The sequence below is a fragment of the Eptatretus burgeri genome, chromosome 2 (assembly GCF_056783735.1).
Source record: "Eptatretus burgeri isolate ZD-2024b chromosome 2, Ebu_testis_v1, whole genome shotgun sequence".
Classification (NCBI taxonomy): Eukaryota; Metazoa; Chordata; class Myxini; order Myxiniformes; family Myxinidae; genus Eptatretus; species Eptatretus burgeri.
Window position 1 is genome coordinate 117,810,856 of NC_140962.1, and position 23,272 is coordinate 117,834,127.

Here is a 23,272-nt window from a genome sequence, read left to right on the forward strand (position 1 = left end):
TTGACCGTTTGACCTCAAAAATGGTTGTTTTTCCAATTCAGTGATGGACTATGCAAATCCTTTTCAACTCCCATGTAAAGAGGACGTAAATTAACGATTTTTCAGATGAAAGTTGATGATTTTAGAAGTTTGACCTGGAGTTAAAATTTCACTTTGTAACCTCAACCATTATTGGTTTCCCAATTCAGGAACAAACGATGCCATTGCTGTTTAATCCCCAAGTCAATTGCATGAAAATTGACGATTTTTGAGATAAAAATTGATAAAACTGACGATTTTTGAGATAAAAATTGATGATTTTGGAAGTTTGACCGTGACGTGACCTTTGATCGTTTGACTTCAACAAGAGTTGGTTTCCCAATTCTGTGATGCAGTGTGCAAATATTTTTCAAATTTCAAGTCAATCGGAGGAAAAAGGACGATTGCTGAAATTTAAACTCAAGCTGACCTTTGACCTCAAAATCAAAAGGCTTCTCAGTTGAGACGACCTCTTCAAGTTGGAAAAGTTTTATCACAATCGGTTTAGAATTCTGCACTGAAGGTGAATGACAAACAGACAAACAGACAGACAAACAGCCAGGATAACAAAATCAATATGACCAATATACTTGCAAAATCAAGATACAGAATAACACTTACAATCAACCGACACAATTGAAAATATTGGATTTTCACAATTCACAAACAGGACCCAAATGCAACACCCTCTCTTCGAGCAAGGGTAATAATACTAATCACAGCATCAACAATATATAACCCAAACACAATCAACTCAATTTATCAGTTGGGTCACCAGATCCACTGCTGCTGTGAAATAAAAACATATATTTATTACAAACACAAATATCAGACTTTCTTGACCTCCTGCTCCACCACTGTTCGTTAATCCATGGATGTTCCTTTTCCTCCTTTCATCATTTTTATTTCTTTCACAACCTTTTATTTTCATTCTCTTCCAACTCTTAACACACACCCTATCCATCTTTCCCTTCCTGTTCCCCATTGTCTTCCTTTTCTGAATTTTAAGTACCTCCTTTTTGTGTAGTGGTTTCTGTTTATACCCAGTGCATATCTCTTCCTCACCATTTCATCTCTCTGCTCACATAATAAAGAGATGATCAAGAATAACATTTTCAAATTGTGTATGAAACCAATCAAACCTTTTGAGAGACTTCCATAAACTGAGTCGTAATGTTTGGACAATCTCACAAGTGGAGTAACCTCACCTTTGATCCATATTTTGGCGAGTATTTGGTTTTTATCCCCCACCACGTGGCAGAAGGGGGATATTGTTGAAGAACTTTCTCATGATACCATTGCAAAGTATAAGATGCTGAATTAAAATACATTGTTGGAGTTCCTGTGAGTATCTGACCTGCTTGAAGGATTGGGGAAAGGAAGGGAGCCAGTACAGGGGGAAGTGGATGGGAATTCCACATTTGAGAAGAAGTGGGAAACAAGAAAAATTGTTGAGACCAAATGAAGTGAAGAATGGAAACGATCTTGTCTTGAATTTACATCACAATGGACGTGTCCGATGGAGAGAAGCTGACATGAAGATCATCAGGATTTTTCAAACAATAAATTAAGAGTTTCAAAAACAGAAATGTAGAGGTTGCAAAGGATGTCCTGAGCCATTGTTTCAATTTCAGAATTCTCTCAAATGAAATCTCAAAAATCGACGACTTCTTTCACACCAATTATTACCTCCACCACCGATGGTGGACACATGTTATTCTTTCACCTCTGTCTGTCTCTTTGTACGTCTGTCTGTTTGTCTGCCTGTCTGTTTCTTTGTGTGGGAGCAGGATATCTCAAAAGTTGTGGACAGATTCGGACAAAAATTGATTCCATTTTTAATTGATTCGATTTTGGTGAACATCAGGATCTGGTAATTTGGAAAGTGATACTTCACAATTCAGACATGGGGCGAAAATCGATCCAGAACACAATAAGTCAAAAACTTGTGGACAGATTCAGATAAAATTCGAGGGACAGATTGGGGGTGTGCCAATGACGAATTGTTCTATTATGCTGAAGATCCAAATCAGGATCCGGATGTCCACCAAGTTTCATCCAAATCCCTCCGCAACTTTTTGAGATCAACTGCAAAATAGGCACTCAGAACGGTGTTCAGGAAAAATGACATACTGTCTGCTGCACTGTGCAGTGTACAACTGTAAACCTGGTGTTTTACATCCATGATTATCATGGTAAAAATAAATGTACACAAACAGCTGGTAGCAAGTAGTTGTGGCCGAGTGGTTAAGGCGATGGACTCGAAATCCATTAGGGTTTCCCTGCGCAGGTTCAAATCCTGCCAACTACGAGTTATAGTAATTTTGTGAAGTAGACACACAATTAAAACTGGCTGTTGTTTCCCCAAAAGTCTGTTGCCTCAATGGCTCGCAATTGTTTTTTTCTTTACCATTAAGAAATATTCCGCGACATTTATGCTGTTTAGAAATATGATGATTTTGGAAATTGACGCTTCTCTGTCCGGTATATACATATAATGTGAATGCTGTCTGTCTGTCCCCCACCACCTGTCCTCCCCAGAAACATGGATATTCTCCTTGGAGAGAAAAAAATTACGTGGAAAAGTTGCTTCAAATTGATCAAAACCTTCGGATAAAATGAAAGTTTTCACTCAGGGGAAAAAAAACTTGAAGCCGGCCAGGTTATCGGCAGCAGAACGCTGCGAGAAACGTTCAAAAAAGTTTTTTCTTTGCTCTTAAGAAGGATGCAGCAATATTTTTGCTGTTAGAAATGTGATGATTATCGAATTTGACACTTCTCTGCACGGTAGATACAAGAACGACACTCATTAGGGGGCATCCCTCCAACAGGCTCATCAGTTTTCCTTTGGTTTGCCACTGATAGGCCGAATCTGCATCCGGGCTTTAACAAAAATCGAATTGGCTTTTCCTTCTCACCTCCCGAAACCATCCATCAACTTGTGTCATCACCCCGCAATGGTTTAAAAATCGTGCAACACATCGTTTTTGACCATATTTCTCAATAATGAAGAATCTCTTGAAGAATTATAAAATTCTTTTATCCACGTCCGGATCTTCACTAATATCTAATCATTTCGTTGTTGTCACACACCCAATATGTCCACCAGGTTTCGCATGAATCCGATACCAACTTTTTGAGATAATTTGCAAAATCGACACTCAGAATGGTGTTCAGGAAAAATTAGGTACTGAATATACAAGACTGTACATGCGTCCAGCGTTCAGCTGTGAACCGACTCTTTTTCATCCAGAGTTATCATGCTCATGATAAATATACACAAACCATTTGGAACAAGTTGTTGTGGTTGAGTGGTTATGGCAATGGACGAGACATCCATTCGGGTTTCCCTGCGCAGGTTGAAATCTTTCCAACGATGAGTTGTTGTACTTTTGTCTAATAGATAAACAACTGAACCCGGCTGTTGTTCCGGCAAAAGACTTTCCTCAATTGCTCTCAATGGTTTTTTTCTTTGTCATTGAGCAATTTCCCGTGACATTTATGCTGTTAAAAATATCATGATTTCGTTATTCGACACTTGTTTGTGCAGTTAATAAATAAAATGCAAATGCTGTCTGTGAGATGTCGAATCGGATGAAAATTGAAGGTTTTTCTGATGAAATTTCATGATTTAAGAAGTTTGACCTTTGACCGTTTGACCTCAAAAATGGTTGTTTTTTCCAATTCAGTGATGGACTATGCAAATCCTTTTCAACTCCCATGTAAAGAGGACGTAAATTAACGATTTTTCAGATGAAAGTTGATGATTTTAGAAGTTTGACCTGGAGTTAAAATTTCACTTTGTAACCTCAACCATTATTGGTTTCCCAATTCAGGAACAAACGATGCCATTGCTGTTTAATCCCCAAGTCAATTGCATGAAAATTGACGATTTTTGAGATAAAAATTGATAAAACTGACGATTTTTGAGATAAAAATTGATGATTTTGGAAGTTTGACCGTGACGTGACCTTTGCTCGTTTGACTTCAACAAGAGTTGGTTTCCCAATTCTGTGATGCAGTGTGCAAATATTTTTCAAATTTCAAGTCAATCGGAGGAAAAAGGACGATTGCTGAAATTTAAACTCAAACTGACCTTTGACCTCAAAATCAAAAGGCTTCTCAGTTGAGACGACCTCTTCAAGTTGGAAAAGTTTTATCACAATCGGTTTAGAATTCTGCACTGTGGGTGAATGACAAACAGACAAACAGACAGACAAACAGACATCCAGGTTAACAAAATCAATATGACCAATATACTTGCAAAATCAAGATCCAGAATAACACTTACAACCAACCGACACAATTGAAAATATTGGATTTTCACAATTCACAAACAGGACCCAAATGCAACACCCTCTCTTCGAGCAAGGGTAATAATACTAATCACAGCATCAACAATATATAACCCATACACAATCAACTCAATTTATCAGTTGGGTTCCCAGATCCACTGCTGTTGTGAAATAAAAACATCTATTTATTACATACACAAATATCTCAGACTTTTTTGACCTCCTGCTCCACCACTGTTCGTTAACCCATGGATGCTCCTTCTACTCCTTTCATCATTTTTATTTCTTTCACAACCTTTTATTTTCATTCTCTTCCAACTCTACACACACCCTATCCATCTTTCCCTTCCTGTGCCCCCATTGTCTTCCTTTTCTTAATTTTAAGTATCTCCTTTTTTGTGTGATGGTTTCTGTTTATACCCAGTGCATATCTCTCCCTCACCATTTCATCTCTATGCTCACATAATAAAGAGATGATCAAGAATAACATTTTCAAATTGTGTATGAAACCAATCAAACCTTTTGAGAGACTTCCATAAACTGAGTCGTAATGTTTGGACAATCTCACAAGTGGAGTAACCTCACCTTTGATCCATATTTTGGCGAGTATTTGCTTTTTATCCCCCGCCACGTGGCAGAAGGGGGATATTGTTGAAGAACTTTCTCATGATACCATTGCAAAGTATAAGATGCTGAATTAAAATACATTGTTGGAGTTCCTGTGAGTATCTGACCTGCTTGAAGGATTGGGGAAAGGAAGGGAGCCAGTACAGGGGGAAGTGGATCGGAATTCCACATTTGAGAAGAAGTGGGAAACAAGAAAAATTGTTGAGACCAAATGAAGTGAAGAATGGAAACGATCTTGTCTTGAATTTACATCACAATGGACGTGTCCGATGGAGAGAATCTGACATGAAGATCATCAGGATTTTTCAAACAATAAATTAAGAGTTTCAAAAACAGAAATGTAGAGGTTGCAAAGGATGTCCTGAGCCATTGTTTCAATTTCAGAATTCTCTCAAATGAAATCTCAAAAATCGACGACTTCTTTCACACCAATTATTACCTCCACCACCGATGGTGGACACATGTTATTCTTTCACCTCTGTCTGTCTCTTTGTACGTCTGTATGTTTGTCTGCCTGTCTGTTTCTTTGTGTGGGAGCAGGATATCTCAAAAGTTGTGGACAGATTCGGACAAAAATTGATTCCATTTTTAATTGATTCGATTTTGGTGAACATCAGGATCTGGTAATTTGGAAAGTGATACTTCACAATTCAGACATGGGGAGAAAATCGATCCAGAACAGAATAAGTCAAAAACTTGTGGACAGATTCAGATAAAATTCGAGGGACAGATTGGGGGTGTGCCAATGACGAATTGTTCTATTATGCTGAAGATCCAAATCCGGATCCGGATGTCCACCAAGTTTCATCCAAATCCCTCCGCAACTTTTTGAGATCAACTGCAAAATAGGCACTCAGAACGGTGTTCAGGAAAAATGACATACTGTCTGCTGCACTGTGCAGTGTACAACTGTAAACCTGGTGTTTTACATCCATGATTATCATGGTAAAAATAAATGTACACAAACAGCTGGTACCAAGTAGTTGTGGCCGAGTGGTTAAGGCGATGGACTCGAAATCCATTAGGGTTTCCCTGCGCAGGTTCAAATCCTGCCAACTACGAGTTATAGTAATTTTGTGAAGTAGACACACAATTAAACCTGGCTGTTGTTTCCCCAAAAGTCTGTTACCTCAATGGCTCGCAATTGTTTTTTTCTTTGCCATTAAGAAATATGCCGCGACATTTATGCTGTTTAGAAATATGATGATTTTGGAAATTGACGCTTCTCTGTCCGGTATATACATATAATGTAAATGCTGTCTGTCTGTCCCCCACCACCAGTCCTCCCCAGAAACATGGATATTCTCCTTGGAGAGAAAAAAAAATTACGTGGAAAAGTTGCTTCAAATTAATCAAAACCTTCGGCTAAAATGAAATTTTTCACTCAGGGGAAAAAAACTTGAAGCCGGCCAGGTTATCGGCAGCAGAACGCTGCGAGAAACGTTCAAAAAAAGTTTTTTCTTTGTTCTTAAGAAGGATGCAGCAATATTTTTGCTGTTAGAAATGTGATGATTTTGGAAATCGACACTTATCTGCACAGTAGATCCGAGAACGACACTCTTTAGGGGGCATCCCTCCACCAGTCTCATCAGTTTTCCTTTGGTTTGCCACTGATAGGCCGAATCTGCATCCGGGCTTAAACAAAAATCGAATTGGCTTTTCCTTCTCACCTCCCGAAACCATCCATCAACTTGTGTCATCACCCCGCAATGGTTTAAAAATCGTGCAACACATCGTTTTTGACCATATTTCTCAATAATGAAGAATCACTTGAAGAATTATAAAATTCTCGTATCCCCGTCCGGATCTTCACTAATATCTAATCATTTCGTTGTTGTCACACACCCAATATGTCCACCAGGTTTCGTATGAATCCGATACCAACTTTTTGAGATAATTTGCAAAATCGACACTCAGAATGGTGTTCAGGAAAAATTAGGTACTGAATATACAAGACTGTACATGCGTCCAGCGTTCAGCTGTGAACCGACTCTTTTTCATCCAGAGTTATCATGCTCATGATAAATATACACAAACCATTTGGAACAAGTTGTTGTGGTTGAGTGGTTATGGCAATGGACGAGACATCCATTCGGGTTTCCCTGCGCAGGTTGAAATCTTTCCAACGATGAGTTGTTGTACTTTTGTCTAATAGATAAACAACTGAACCCGGCTGTTGTTCCGGCAAAAGACTTTCCTCAATTGCTCTCAATGGTTTTTTTCTTTGTCATTGAGCAATTTCCCGTGACATTTATGCTGTTAAAAATATCATGATTTCGTTATTCGACACTTGTTTGTGCAGTTAATAAATAAAATGCAAATGCTGCCTGTGAGATGTCGAATCGGATGAAAATTGAAGGTTTTTCTGATGAAATTTCATGATTTAAGAAGTTTGACCTTTGACCGTTTGACCACAAAAATGGTTGTTTTTCCAATTCAGTGATGGACTATGCAAATCCTTTTCAACTCCCATGTAAAGAGGACGTAAATTAACGATTTTTCAGATGAAAGTTGATGATTTTAGAAGTTTGACCTGGAGTTAAAATTTCACTTTGTAACCTCAACCATTATTGGTTTCCCAATTCAGGAACAAACGATGCCATTGCTGTTTAATCCCCAAGTCAATTGCATGAAAATTGACGATTTTTGAGATAAAAATTGATAAAACTGACGATTTTTGAGATAAAAATTGATGATTTTGGAAGTTTGACCGTGACGTGACCTTTGATCGTTTGACTTCAACAAGAGTTGGTTTCCCAATTCTGTGATGCAGTGTGCAAATATTTTTCAAATTTCAAGTCAATCGGAGGAAAAAGGACGATTGCTGAAATTTAAACTCAAGCTGACCTTTGACCTCAAAATCAAAAGGCTTCTCAGTTGAGATGACCTCTTCAAGTTGGAAAAGTTTTATCACGATCGGTTTGGAATCCTGCACTGAAGGTGAATGACAGACAAACAGACAGACAAACAGCCAGGATAACAAAATCAATATGACCAATATACTTGCAAAATCAAGATACAGAATAACACTTACAATCAACCGACACAATTGAAAATATTGGATTTTCACAATTCACAAACAGGACCCAAATGCAACACCCTCTCTTCGAGCAAGGGTAATAATACTAATCACAGCATCAACAATATATAACCCAAACACAATCACGTCGATGCAGTTGGGTCACCAGAGCCACTGCTGCTGTGAAATCAAAACCCATTTATTACAAACACAAATATCAGACTTTCTTGACCTCCTGCTCCACCACTGTTCGTTAATCCATGGATGTTCCTTTTCCTCCTTTCATCATTTTTATTTCTTTCACAACCTTTTATTTTCATTCTCTTCCAACTCTTAACACACACCCTATCCATCTTTCCCTTCCTGTTCCCCATTGTCTTCCTTTTCTGAATTTTAAGTACCTCCTTTTTGTGTAGTGGTTTCTGTTTATACCCAGTGCATATCTCTCCCTCACCATTTCATCTCTCTGCTCACATAATAAAGAGATGATCAAGAATAACATTTTCAAATTGTGTATGAAACCAATCAAACCTTTTGAGAGACTTCCATAAACTGAGTCGTAATGTTTGGACAATCTCACAAGTGGAGTAACCTCACCTTTGATCCATATTTTGGCGAGTATTTGGTTTTTATCCCCCGCCACGTGGCAGAAGGGGGATATTGTTAAAGAACTTTCTCATGATACCATTGCAAAGTATAAGATGCTGAATTAAAATACATTGTTGGAGTTCCTGTGAGTCTCTGACCTGCTTGAAGGATTGGGGAAAGGAAGGGAGCCAGTACAGGGGGAAGTGGATGGGAATTCCACATTTGAGAAGAAGTGGGAAACAAGAAAAATTGTTGAGACCAAAGGAAGTGAAGAATGGAAACGATCTTGTCTTGAATTTACATCACAATGGACGTGTCCGATGGAGAGAAGCTGACATGAAGATCATCAGGATTTTTCAAACAATAAATTAAGAGTTTCAAAAACAGAAATGTAGAGGTTGCAAAGGATGTCCTGAGCCATTGTTTCAATTTCAGAATTCTCTCAAATGAAATCTCAAAAATCGACGACTTCTTTCACACCAATTATTACCTCCACCACCGATGGTGGACACATGTTATTCTTTCACCTCTGTCTGTCTCTTTGTACGTCTGTCTGTTTGTCTGCCTGTCTGTTTCTTTGTGTGGGAGCAGGATATCTCAAAAGTTGTGGACAGATTCGGACAAAAATTGATTCCATTTTTAATTGATTCGATTTTGGTGAACATCAGGATCTGGTAATTTGGAAAGTGATACTTCACAATTCAGACATGGGGCAAAAATCGATCCAGAACACAATAAGTCAAAAACTTGTGGACAGATTCAGATAAAATTCGAGGGACAGGTTGGGGGTGTGCCAATGACGAATTGTTCTATTATGCTGAAGATACAAATCCGGATCCGGATGTCCACCAAGTTTCATCCAAATCCCTCCGCAACTTTTTGAGATCAACTGCAAAATAGGCACTCAGAACGGTGTTCAGGAAAAATGACATACTGTCTGCTGCACTGTGCAGTGTTCAACTATAAACCTGGTGTTTTACATCCATGATTATCATGGTAAAAATAAATGTACACAAACAATTTGTACCAAGTAGTTGTGGCCGAGTGGTTAAGGCGATGGCCTCGAAATCCATTAGGGTTTCCCTGCGCAGGTTCAAATCCTGCCAACTACGAGTTACAGTAATTTTGTGAAGTAGACACACAATTAAACCTGGCTGTTGTTTCCCCAAAAGTCTGCGACCTCAATGGCTCGCAATTGTTTTTTTCTTTGCCATGAAGAAATATGCCGCGACATTTATGCAGTTTAGAAATATGATGATTTTGGAAATTGACGCTTCTCTGTCCGGTATATACATATAATGTAAATGCGGTCTGTCTGTCCCCCACCACCTGTCCTCCCCAGAAACATGGATATTCTCCTTGGAGAGAAAAAAATTACGTGGAAAAGTTGCTTCAAATTGATCAAAACCTTCGGGTAAAATGAAAGTTTTCACTCAGGGAAAAAAAAAAACTTGAAGCCGGCCAGGTTATCGGCAGCAGAACGCTGCGAGAAACGTTCAAAAAAAGTTTTTTATTTGCTCTTAAGAAGGATGCAGCAATATTTTTGCTGTTAGAAATGTGATGATTATCGAATTTGACACTTCTCTGCACGGTAGATACAAGAACGACACTCATTAGGGGGCATCCCTCCAACAGGCTCATCAGTTTTCCTTTTGTTTGCCACTGATAGGCCGAATCTGCATCCGGGCTTTAACAAAAATCGAATTGGCTTTTCCTTCTCACCTCCCGAAACCATCCTTCAACTTGTGTCATCACCCCGCAATGGTTTAAAAATCGTGCAACACATCGTTTTTGACCATATTTCTCAATAATGAAGAATCTCTTGAAGAATTATAAAATTATTTTATCCACGTCCGGATCTTCACTAATATCTAATCATTTCGTTGTTGTCACACACCCAATATGTCCACCAGGTTTCGCATGAATCCGATACCAACTTTTTGAGATAATTTGCAAAATCGACACTCAGAATGGTGTTCAGGAAAAATTAGGTACTGAATATACAAGACTGTACATGCGTCCAGCGTTCAGCTGTGAACCGACTCTTTTTCATCCAGAGTTATCATGCTCATGATAAATATACACAAACCATTTGGAACAAGTTGTTGTGGTTGAGTGGTTATGGCAATGGACGAGACATCCATTCGGGTTTCCCTGCGCAGGTTGAAATCTTTCCAACGATGAGTTGTTGTACTTTTGTCTAATAGATAAACAACTGAACCCGGCTGTTGTTCCCGCAAAAGACTTTCCTCAATTGCTCTCAATGGTTTTTTTCTTTGTCATTGAGCAATTTCCCGTGATATTTATGCTGTTAAAAATATCATGATTTCGTTATTCGACACTTGGCTGTGCAGTTAATAAATAAAATGCAAATGCTGTCTGTGAGATGTCGAATCGGATGAAAATTGAAGGTTTTTCTGATGAAATTTCATGATTTAAGAAGTTTGACCTTTGACCTTTTGACCTCAAAAATGGTTGTTTTTTCCAATTCAGTGATGGACTATGCAAATCCTTTTCAACTCCCATGTAAAGAGGACGTAAATTAACGATTTTTCAGATGAAAGTTGATGATTTTAGAAGTTTGACCTGGAGTTAAAATTTCACTTTGTAACCTCAACCATTATTGGTTTCCCAATTCAGGAACAAACGATGCCATTGCTGTTTAATCCCCAAGTCAACTGCATGAAAATTGACGATTTTTGAGATAAAAATTGATAAAACTGACGATTTTTGAGATAAAAATTGATGATTTTGGAAGTTTGACCGTGACGTGACCTTTGCTCGTTTGACTTCAACAAGAGTTGGTTTCCCAATTCTGTGATGCAGTGTGCAAATATTTTTCAAATTTCAAGTCAATCGGAGGAAAAAGGACGATTGCTGAAATTTAAACTCAAACTGACCTTTGACCTCAAAATCAAAAGGCTTCTCAGTTGAGACGACCTCTTCAAGTTGGAAAAGTTTTATCACAATCGGTTTAGAATTCTGCACTGTGGGTGAATGACAAACAGACAAACAGACAGACAAACAGACAGGATAACAAAATCAATATGACCAATATACTTGCAAAATCAAGATCCAGAATAACACTTACAACCAACCGACACAATTGAAAATATTGGATTTTCACAATTCACAAACAGGACCCAAATGCAACACCCTCTCTTCGAGCAAGGGTAATAATACTAATCACAGCATCAACAATATATAACCCATACACAATCAACTCAATTTATCAGTTGGGTTCCCAGATCCACTGCTGTTGTGAAATAAAAACATCTATTTATTACATACACAAATATCTCAGACTTTTTTGACCTCCTGCTCCACCACTGTTCGTTAACCCATGGATGCTCCTTCTACTCCTTTCATCATTTTTATTTCTTTCACAACCTTTTATTTTCATTCTCTTCCAACTCTACACACACCCTATCCATCTTTCCCTTCCTGTGCCCCCATTGTCTTCCTTTTCTTAATTTTAAGTATCTCCTTTTTTGTGTGATGGTTTCTGTTTATACCCAGTGCATATCTCTCCCTCACCATTTCATCTCTATGCTCACATAATAAAGAGATGATCAAGAATAACATTTTCAAATTGTGTATGAAACCAATCAAACCTTTTGAGAGACTTCCATAAACGGAGTCGTAATGTTTGGACAATCTCACAAGTGGAGTAACCTCACCTTTGATCCATATTTTGGCGAGTATTTGCTTTTTATCCCCCGCCACGTGGCAGAAGGGGGATATTGTTGAAGAACTTTCTCATGATACCATTGCAAAGTATAAGATGCTGAATTAAAATACATTGTTGGAGTTCCTGTGAGTATCTGACCTGCTTGAAGGATTGGGGAAAGGAAGGGAGCCAGTACAGGGGGAAGTGGATCGGAATTCCACATTTGAGAAGAAGTGGGAAACAAGAAAAATTGTTGAAACCAAATGAAGTGAAGAATGGAAACGATCTTGTCTTGAATTTACATCACAATGGACGTGTCCGATGGAGAGAATCTGACATGAAGATCATCAGGATTTTTCAAACAATAAATTAAGAGTTTCAAAAACAGAAATGTAGAGGTTGCAAAGGATGTCCTGAGCCATTGTTTCAATTTCAGAATTCTCTCAAATGAAATCTCAAAAATCGACGACTTCTTTCACACCAATTATTACCTCCACCACCGATGGTGGACACATGTTATTCTTTCACCTCTGTCTGTCTCTTTGTACGTCTGTATGTTTGTCTGCCTGTCTGTTTCTTTGTGTGGGAGCAGGATATCTCAAAAGTTGTGGACAGATTCGGACAAAAATTGATTCCATTTTTAATTGATTCGATTTTGGTGAACATCAGGATCTGGTAATTTGGAAAGTGATACTTCACAATTCAGACATGGGAGAAAATCGATCCAGAACAGAATAAGTCAAAAACTTGTGGACAGATTCAGATAAAATTCGAGGACAGATTGGGGGTGTGCCAATGACGAATTGTTCTATTATGCTGAAGATCCAAATCCGGATCCGGATGTCCACCAAGTTTCATCCAAATCCCTCCGCAACTTTTTGAGATCAACTGCAAAATAGGCACTCAGAACGGTGTTCAGGAAAAATGACATACTGTCTGCTGCACTGTGCAGTGTACAACTGTAAACCTGGTGTTTTACATCCATGATTATCATGGTAAAAATAAATGTACACAAACAGCTGGTACCAAGTAGTTGTGGCCGAGTGGTTAAGGCAATGGACTCGAAATCCATTAGGGTTTCCCTGCGCAGGTTCAAATCCTGCCAACTACGAGTTATAGTAATTTTGTGAAGTAGACACACAATTAAACCTGGCTGTTGTTTCCCCAAAAGTCTGTTACCTCAATGGCTCGCAATTGTTTTTTTCTTTGCCATTAAGAAATATGCCGCGACATTTATGCTGTTTAGAAATATGATGATTTTGGAAATTGACACTTCTCTGTCCGGTATATACATATAATGTAAATGCTGTCTGTCTGTCCCCCACCACCTGTCCTCCCCAGAAACATGGATATTCTCCTTGGAGAGAAAAAAAATTACGTGGAAAAGTTGCTTCAAATTAATCAAAACCTTCGGGTAAAATGAAATTTTTCACTCAGGGGAAAAAAAAACTTGAAGCCGGCCAGGTTATCGGCAGCAGAACGCTGCGAGAAACGTTCAAAAAAAGTTTTTTCTTTGTTCTTAAGAAGGATGCAGCAATATTTTTGCTGTTAGAAATGTGATGATTTTGGAAATCGACACTTATCTGCACAGTAGATCCGAGAACGACACTCTTTAGGGGGCATCCCTCCACCAGGCTCATCAGTTTTCCTTTGGTTTGCCACTGATAGGCCGAATCTGCATCCGGGCTTAAACAAAAATCGAATTGGCTTTTCCTTCTCACCTCCCGAAACCATCCATCAACTTGTGTCATCACCCCGCAATGGTTTAAAAATCGTGCAACACACATCGTTTTTGACCATATTTCTCAATAATGAAGAATCACTTGAAGAATTATAAAATTCTCGTATCCCCGTCCGGATCTTCACTAATATCTAATCATTTCGTTGTTGTCACACACCAAATATGTCCACCAGGTTTCGTATGAATCCGATACCAACTTTTTGAGATAATTTGCAAAATCGACACTCAGAATGGTGTTCAGGAAAAATTAGGTACTGAATATACAAGACTGTACATGCGTCCAGCGTTCAGCTGTGAACCGACTCTTTTTCATCCATAGTTATAATGCTCATGATAAATATACACAAACCATTTGGAACAAGTTGTTGTGGTTGAGTGGTTATGGCAATGGACGAGACATCCATTCGGGTTTCCCTGCGCAGGTTGAAATCTTTCCAACGATGAGTTGTTGTACTTTTGTCTAATAGATAAACAACTGAACCCGGCTGTTGTTCCGGCAAAAGACTTTCCTCAATTGCTCTCAATGGTTTTTTTCTTTGTCATTGAGCAATTTCCCGTGACATTTATGCTGTTAAAAATATCATGATTTCGTTATTCGACACTTGTCTGTGCAGTTAATAAATAAAATGCAAATGCTGTCTGTGAGACGTCGAATCGGATGAAAATTGAAGGTTTTTCTGATGAAATTTCATGATTTAAGAAGTTTGACCTTTGACCGTTTGACCTCAAAAATGGTTGTTTTTTCCAATTCAGTGATGGACTATGCAAATCCTTTTCAACTCCCATGTAAAGAGGACGTAAATTAACGATTTTTCAGATGAAAGTTGATGATTTTAGAAGTTTGACCTGGAGTTAAAATTTCACTTTGTAACCTCAACCATTATTGGTTTTCCAATTCAGGAACAAACGATGCCATTGCTGTTTAAACCCCAAGTCAATTGCATGAAAATTGACGAATTTTGAGATAAAAATTGATAAAACTGACGATTTTTGAGATAAAAATTGATGATTTTGGAAGTTTGACCGTGACGTGACCTTTGATCGTTTGACTTCAACAAGAGTTGGTTTCCCAATTCTGTGATGCAGTGTGCAAATATTTTTCAAATTTCAAGTCAATCGGAGGAAAAAGGACGATTGCTGAAATTTAAACTCAAGCTGACCTTTGACCTCAAAATCAAAAGGCTTCTCAGTTGAGACGACCTCTTCAAGTTGGAAAAGTTTTATCACAATCAGTTTAGAATTCTGCACTGTGGGTGAATGACAAACAGACAAACAGACAGACAAACAGCCAGGATAACAAAATCAAAAGGCTTCTCAGTTGAGACGACCTCTTCAAGTTGGAAAAGTTTTATCACAATCGGTTTAGAATTCTGCACTGTGGGTGAATGACAAACAGACAAACAGACAGACAAACAGCCAGGATAACAAAATCAATATGACCAATATACTTGCAAAATCAAGATCCAGAATAACACTTACAATCAACCGACACAATTGAAAATATTGGATTTTCACAATTCACAAACAGGACCCAAATGCAACACCCTCTCTTCGAGCAAGGGTAATAATACTAATCACAGCATCAACAATATATAACCCATACACAATCAAGTCAATGCAGTTGGGTCACCAGAGCCACTGCTGCTGTGAAATCAAAACCCATTTATTACAAACACAAATATCAGACTTTCTTGACCTCCTGCTCCACCACTGTTCGTTAATCCATGGATGTTCCTTTTCCTCCTTTCATCATTTTTATTTCTTTCACAACCTTTTATTTTCATTCTCTTCCAACTCTACACACACCCTATCCATCTTTCCCTTCCTGTTCCCCATTGTCTTCCTTTTCTGAATTTTAAGTACCTCCTTTTTGTGTAGTGGTTTCTGTTTATACCCAGTGCATATCTCTCCCTCACCATTTCATCTCTGTGCTCACATAATAAAGGGATGATCAAGAATAACATTTACAAATTGTGTATGAAACCAATCAAACCTTTTGAGAGACTTCCATAAACTGAGTCGTAATGTTTGGACAATCTCACAAGTGGAGTAACCTCACCTTTGATCCATATTTTGGCGAGTATTTGGTTTTTATCCCCCGCCACGTCGCAGAAGGGGGATATTGTTGAAGAACTTTCTCATGATACCATTGCAAAGTATAAGATGCTGAATTAAAATACATTGTTGGAGTTCCTGTGAGTATCTGACCTGCTTGAAGGATTGGGGAAAGGAAGGGAGCCAGTACAGGGGGAAGTGGATGGGAATTCCACATTTGAGAAGAAGTGGGAAACAAGAAAAATTGTTGAGACCAAATGAAGTGAAAAATGGAAACGACCTTGTCTTGAATTTACATCACAATGGACTTGTCCGATGGAGAGAAGCTGACATGAAGATCATCAGGATTTTTCAAACAATAAATTAAGAATTTCAAAAACAGAAATGTAGAGGTTGCAAAGGATGTCCTGAGCCATTGTTTAAATTTCAGAATTCTCTCAAATGAAATCTCAAAAATCGACGACTTCTTTCACACCAATTATTACCTCCACCACCGATGGTGGACACATGTTATTCTTTCACCTCTGTCTGTCTCTTTGTACGTCTGTCTGTTTGTTTGCCTGTCTGTTTCTTTGTGTGGGAGCAGGACATCTCAAAAGTTGTGGACAGATTTGGACAAAAATTGATTCCATTTTTAATTGATTCGATTTTGGTGAACATCAGGATCTGGTAATTTGGAAAGTGATACTTCACAATTCAGACATGGGGCAAAAATCGATCCAGAACACAATAAGTCAAAAACTTGTGGACAGATTCAGATAAAATTCGAGGGACAGGTTGGGGGTGTGCCAATGACGAATTGTTCTATTATGCTGAAGATCCAAATCCGGATCCGGATGTCCACCAAGTTTCATCCAAATCCCTCCGCAACTTTTTGAGATCAACTGCAAAATAGGCACTCAGAACGGTGTTCAGGAAAAATGACATACTGTCTGCTGCACTGTGCAGTGTTCAACTGCAAACCTGGTGTTTTACATCCATGATTATCAGGGTAATAATAAATGTACACAAACAGCTGGTACCAAGTAGTTGTGGCTGAGTGGTTAAGGCGATGGACTCGAAATCCATTAGGGTTTCCCTGCGCAGGTTCAAATCCTGCCAACTACGAGTTATAGTAATTTTGTCAAGTAGACAAACAATTAAAACTGGATGTTGTTTCCCCAAAAGTCTGCTCCCTCAATGGCTCGCAATTGTTTTTTTCTTTGCCATTAAGAAATATGCCGCGACATTTATGCTGTTTAGAAAAATGATGATTTTGGAAATTGACGCTTCTCTGTCCGGTATATACATATAATGTAAATGCTGTCTGTCTGTCCCCCACCACCTGTCCTCCCCAGAAACATGGATATTCTCCTTGGAGAGAAAAAAAATTACGTGGAAAAGTTGCTTCAAATTAATCAAAACCTTCGGCTAAAATGAAATTTTTCACTCAGGGGAAAAAAACTTGAAGCCGGCCAGGTTATCGGCAGCAGAACGCTGCGAGAAACGTTCAAAAAAAGTTTTTTCTTTGTTCTTAAGAAGGATGCAGCAATATTTTTGCTGTTAGAAATGTGATGATTTTGGAAATCGACACTTATCTGCACAGTAGATCCGAGAACGACACTCTTTAGGGGGCATCCCTCCACCAGGCTCATCAGTTTTCCTTTGGTTTGCCACTGATAGGCCGAAACTGCATCCGGATTTAACAAAAATCGAATTGGCTTTTCCTTCTCATCTCCCAAAATCATCCATCAACTTGTGTCATCAACCCTCAATCGTTTGAAAATCGTGCAACACCTCGTTTTTGAACATATTTCTCAATAATGAAGAATCACTTGAAGAATTATAAAATTCTCGGATCCCCGTCCGGATCTTCACTAAAATCTAATCATTTCATTGTTGTCACACACCCAATATGTCCACCAGGTTTCGTATGAATCCGTTAACAACTTTTTGAGATAATTTGCAAAATCGACACTCAGAATGGTGTTCAGAAAAAATTAGATACTGTATATACAACACTGTACATGTGTCCAGTGTTCAGCTGTGAACCGACTCTTTTTCATCCATGGTTATCATGCTCATGATAAATATACACAAACCACTTCGAACAAGTTGTTGTGTTTGAGTGGTTATGGCAATGGACGAGACATCCATTCGGATTTCCTTGTGCAGGTTGAAATCTTGCCAACGATGAGTTGTACTTTTGTCAAATCGCTACACAATTGAACCCGGCTGTTGTTTCTGCAAGAGACTGTTTCCTCAATTGCTCTCAATGGTTTTTTTCTTTGTCATTGAGCAATTTACCGAGACATTTATGCTGTTAAAAATTTCAAGATTTTGGTATTCGACACTTGTCTGTGCAGTTTATAAATAAAATGCAAATGCTGTCTGTGAAATGTCTAATCGGATGAAAATTGAAGGTTTTTCTGATGAAATTTCATGATTTTAGAAGTTTGACCTTGAGTATACCTTTGATCATTTGACCTCAAAAATAGTTGTTTTTCCAATTAAGTGATGGACGATGCAAATCCTTTTCAACTTTCAAGTAAACAGGACTTAAATTAACGATATTTCTGATGAAAGTTGATGATTTTAGAAGTTTGACCTTGAGTTAAAATTTCACTTTTTAACCTCAAACATAGTTGGTTTCCCAATTCAGTAACAAATGATGCCATTGCTGTTTAATTTCCAAATCAATCGAATGAAAATTGGCCATTTTTGAGATAAAAATTGATGATTTTTGAAGTTTGACCTTGACTTGACCTTTGATTGTTTGACCTTAACAAGAGTTGGTTTCCCAATTCTGTGATGCAGTGTGCAAATCTTTTTCAAATTTCAAGTCAATCGGATGAAAAAGGACGATATTTGAAATTTAACGTCAAGGTGACCTTTGACTTCAAAATCACGAGGCGTCTCAGTTGAGACAACATCGCCAACTTGGAAAAGTTTTATCACGATCGGTTTAAAATCGTGAACTGTATGAGGTTGACAAACACACAGACAAACAGACAGACAAACAGCCAGGATAACAAATCAATTTGACCAATATACGAATACTTGTAAAATCAACAAACAGAATAACCTTTGTAACCAACCAATAAACTTGGAAAATGTTCGATTTTCACAATTCACAAACAGGGCCCAAATGCAATACCCTCTCTTCTGGCGAGGGAAATAGTACTAATCACGGCACCAACAAATATATAACCCAGACGCAATCAACTCAATTTATCAGTTGGGTTCCCAGATCCACTGCTGTTGTGAAATAAAAACATCTATTTATTACATACACAAATATCTCAGACTTTTTTTACCTCCTGCTCCACCACTGTTCGTTAACCCATGGATGCTCCTTCTCCTCCTTTCATCATTTTTATTTCTTTCACAACCTTTTATTTTCATTCTCTTCCAACTCTACACACACCCTATCCATCTTTCCCTTCCTGTGCCCCCATTGTCTTCCTTTTCTTAATTTTAAGTATCTCCTTTTTTGTGTGGTGGTTTCTGTTTATACCCAGTGCATATCTCTCCCTCACCATTTCATCTCTGTGCTTCCATCCGAAAGAGATGATCAAGAATAACATTTTCAAATTGTGTATGAAACCAATCAAACCTTTTGAGAGAGCACCATAAACTGAGGAGTTATGTCAGGACAATCTCACAAGTGGAGTAACGTCACTTTTGCTCCATATTTTGGCAAGTATTTCGATTTGAAGGACTTCCTAACTTTGCCATTGCGAAGTATGAAATGCTGAATGAAAACACATCGATGGAGTTCCTGTGAGTAGTTGACCTGCTTGAAGGATTGGGGAAAAGAAGGGAGCCAGTCCAGGGGGAAGTGGATGGGAATTCCACATTTGAGAAGAAGTGGGAAAACAGAAAAAAATGTTGAGACCAAATGAAGTGAAGAATCGAAACGATCATGTCTTGAATTTACATCACAATGGACGTGTCCGATGGATAGAAGCTGACATGAAGATCATCAGGATTTTTCAAACAATAAATTAAGAGTTTCAAAAATCGATGTGTGGAGGTGAAAAAGGATGTCCTGAGCCAATGTTTCAATCTCACAATTCTCTTAAAGTAAATCTCAAAAATTGACGACTTCTTTCACACCAATTATTACCTCCACCACCGATGGTAGACACATGTTATTCTTTCACCTCTGTCTGTTTGTCTGCCAGTCTATTTCTTTGTGTGGGAGCAGGATATCTCAAAAGTTGTGGACAGATTCGGACAAAAATTGATTCGATTTTGAATTGATTCGATTTTGCTGAAGATCAGGATCTGGTAATTTGAAAGTGATTCTTCACAATTCAAACATGGGGCGAAAATCGAACCAGAACACAATATATCAAAAACTTGTGGACAAATTCAGACGAAATATGAGGGGCAGGTTGGGGGTGTGCCAATGACGAATTGTTGCATTTTGCTGAAGATCCAAATCCGGATCCGGATGTCCACCGAGTTTCGTCCAAATCCGTCTACAACTTTTTGAGATCACCTGCAAAATAGGCACTCAGAACGGTGTTCAGGAAAAATGACATACTGTCTGCTGCACTGTGCAGTGTTCAACTGTAAACCTGGTGTTTTACATCCATGATTATCATGGTAAAAATAAATGTACACAAACAGTTTGTACCAAGTAGTTGTGGCCGAGTGGTTAAGGCGATGGACTCGAAATCCATTAGGGTTTCCCTGCGCAGGTTCAAATCCTGCCAACTACGAGTTATTGTAATTTTGTCAAATAAACACACAATTAAACCTGGCTGTTGTTTCCACAAAAGACTGCTGCTTCAATGGCTCACAATTGTTTTTTCTTTGCCATTAAGAAATATGCCGCGACATTTATGCTGTTTTGATTTATGATGATTTTGGAAATTGACAAATTGACAAAAAAAAGTGTTGATTTGTCCAATTTGGATATTGCATCGGCGTTTCCGGGTGCAAAGTTGCATTGATGGCAATTGGTAATCGCTTGCCAAGCCAGGCGTTCCATTGGAGTGTTTGCGTGAGTGATTAAGCCACTTACCGAGCTGTACAGTGCAGTTCGTGCCCAGATCGGGGTGTACAATCGACAGTTACTACATGGTCGAGGAATGTATACAGCACACACAGACGTGGTACGTATGGGTAGGTTTGGATCTGTACGGACTTTCTACAGGTGTGTGGACATGCCTTGCCTTTTACGGTTGCTGAGGTGGCAAAGTTTCATCCCATATCTTGTGGAGCTTCTATCAGGTTATCTTTTGTCCTCACATCTGTTTCAAAAGCATTTGGTCATTGGATTTGCTTTACAAAGGTCATATCTTTCTCTTTGTGAGTTTCAAAGCAAAATATGTTTGATAATGCCTGATTTATAAAACCGTTTGCCGTATTAATGGTTTTTCTAACTTACCGAGCCAATTTTTTTTCCACCCTTCACATGCAGCTGTTTATAAAGATTAATGTTTGTGAACATCTCCCTGAAACGTCGATATAATTGTATCATTGTTTTTAGGTGAAAGCTACTGAAGGTTTCTGGGTTGCATACAGTATGAACTGTAGTTGGTAATCACACCGACTCCAACCTGCTGATTCTGTAAAATTGCTGATATCGGCCAAGCATGTGTGTGTGTGTGTGTGTGTGTGTGTGTGTGTGTGTGTGTGTGTGTGTGTGTGTGTGTGTGTGTGTGTGTGTGTGTGTGTGTGTGTGTGTGTGTGTGTGTGTCAATGTTTGTTTTTGCGTGTGTGTGTGTTGTTCACAAAGGATCCCATATTCTCTCTGATAACTCCCCTATCCCCAACCCCACACCTCTCTCTCTGTCTCTGTCCCTGTCTGTCTCTGTCTCTGTCTCTGTCTCTCTGTCTCTGGATGGTCGTTATGTCTGAACAGTGGTTATCTCCACATGTGTCTTGATGGTGGTTATATCCAGGCAGGGTTTGTCTCCAGACATGTCCGGAAGGCATTTATCTCCGGATGTGCCTGAATGGGAGTTTTCTCCGGATGCGCCCAGATGGGAGTTTGTCTCCAGATGTGTCCAGGTGGTGTTTATTTCTGGACGGGAGTTTGTGTCCGGGTGGTGTTTATGTCCAGACGAGAGTTTGTCCCCAGATGTGTCTGAGCAATGTATGTCTCCGGACATCTTGCCTCCAGATGCATCTGGGTGGTGTTTGTCTCCAAACTTGGCTGGGCGATGTTTATGTCTGGACAGGAGTTTGTCTCCGGATGTGTCCGGGTGGTGTTTATATCCAGAAAGGAGTTTGCCTCCGGACATGTCTGGGCGGTATTTATGTCCAAACAGGAGTTTATCTCCGGACGTGTCCAAGTGGTGTTTGTCTCCGGACAGCTTGGCTTCAGATGCAGCTGGGTAGTATTGATATCCGAGTGGTGTTTATCCCCAAACATATCTGGGTGGTGTTTATGACGGGATGGGAGTTTGTCTCCAGACGTGTATCTCCATATGTGTCTGGGCAGTGGTTATGTACACTTGGTGTTGGGTTAGTGGCTAGAGTGGTGGGCTTGGGATCATTGGGTTTTGAATTCAAGACCTGCTTGGTTGTTGAATTTATTCCTGGTGGTGTTGACTCAGCCTGTCATCCTTCTGAGGTTGGCAAAAATGAGTACCAGCTTACTGGTATCCTGCGTTGGAGAGGTGACCTGTCCAGGAATGTGCCCAAGAAGCTCAGGAGACAGCTTCGGCCACACCAACACTCTGTACAGGGTATGGTCTCATTGGTTGGATGGATGGTGGTTATGTCCAGGTGGGGTTTGACTCCAGACATGTCTGGATGGTATTTATTTCTTGACATGTCTGGATGGGAGTTTACCTCTGGATGTGTCTGAATGGGACTTTGTCTCCGGAAGTGTCTGGAAAGGAGTTTATTTCTGGATGTGTCTGGTGATGTTTATGTCCAGACGGCAGTTCGTCTCTGGACTGTGTTTGTCTCTGGACATGTCTGGGCGATATTGACAGTATTACCGGTAGAAAATAGATTTCAGACATTATTTTGTTCCCCTCTTCACTGGTATTCAATGCAGAATAATTTTGATGAGACAGGATGAATCCTATTGACGCTCCACCACACGTCTGCCTTCCCTTCCTCTCACCTCGCTGCCTTTCCTCCCCCCCCCTTTCCTCACTCTCCCGCCATCCTCTCTCCCCCACCCCCTCCTCACTCCTCTCCCCCTCCCTCTTTCCACTTCCCTCTTCTCTCTTTCCCCTCTCTATCTCCCCCCTCTTTTTCCCCCATCTCAGTGTTCCCATCAGCGAAGTGACGGGTGGTATTTGCTAGTG

General features: G+C 39.3%; 1 long non-coding RNA gene and 6 other non-coding genes across 7 annotated transcripts in view; all 7 read left to right on the plus strand.

Annotated features, from left to right (window-relative positions):
* Nucleotides 1-2,247: 2,247 nt before the first annotated feature.
* Nucleotides 2,248-2,329, plus strand: TRNAS-CGA (transfer RNA serine (anticodon CGA)). The gene has a single exon. It is a non-coding gene; the product is annotated as a tRNA-Ser (tRNA).
* A 3,590-nt stretch (nucleotides 2,330-5,919) lies between these two features.
* TRNAS-CGA (transfer RNA serine (anticodon CGA)) lies at nucleotides 5,920-6,001 on the plus strand. Its single transcript has one exon. It is a non-coding gene; the product is annotated as a tRNA-Ser (tRNA).
* Nucleotides 6,002-9,577: 3,576 nt separating this feature from the next.
* Nucleotides 9,578-9,659, plus strand: TRNAS-CGA (transfer RNA serine (anticodon CGA)). Its single transcript has one exon. It is a non-coding gene; the product is annotated as a tRNA-Ser (tRNA).
* A 3,587-nt stretch (nucleotides 9,660-13,246) lies between these two features.
* TRNAS-CGA (transfer RNA serine (anticodon CGA)) lies at nucleotides 13,247-13,328 on the plus strand. The gene has a single exon. It is a non-coding gene; the product is annotated as a tRNA-Ser (tRNA).
* Nucleotides 13,329-17,038: 3,710 nt separating this feature from the next.
* Nucleotides 17,039-17,120, plus strand: TRNAS-CGA (transfer RNA serine (anticodon CGA)). The gene has a single exon. It is a non-coding gene; the product is annotated as a tRNA-Ser (tRNA).
* A 3,520-nt stretch (nucleotides 17,121-20,640) lies between these two features.
* On the plus strand, nucleotides 20,641-20,722 carry TRNAS-CGA (transfer RNA serine (anticodon CGA)). Its single transcript has one exon. It is a non-coding gene; the product is annotated as a tRNA-Ser (tRNA).
* A 318-nt stretch (nucleotides 20,723-21,040) lies between these two features.
* Nucleotides 21,041-23,272, plus strand: part of LOC147032920 (uncharacterized) — a 61,674-nt gene continuing 59,442 nt past the window's right edge. The window contains exon 1 of the long non-coding RNA XR_015052182.1: nucleotides 21,041-21,118. This is a non-coding gene — a long non-coding RNA (uncharacterized LOC147032920). The remainder of the gene's footprint in view (nucleotides 21,119-23,272) is intronic.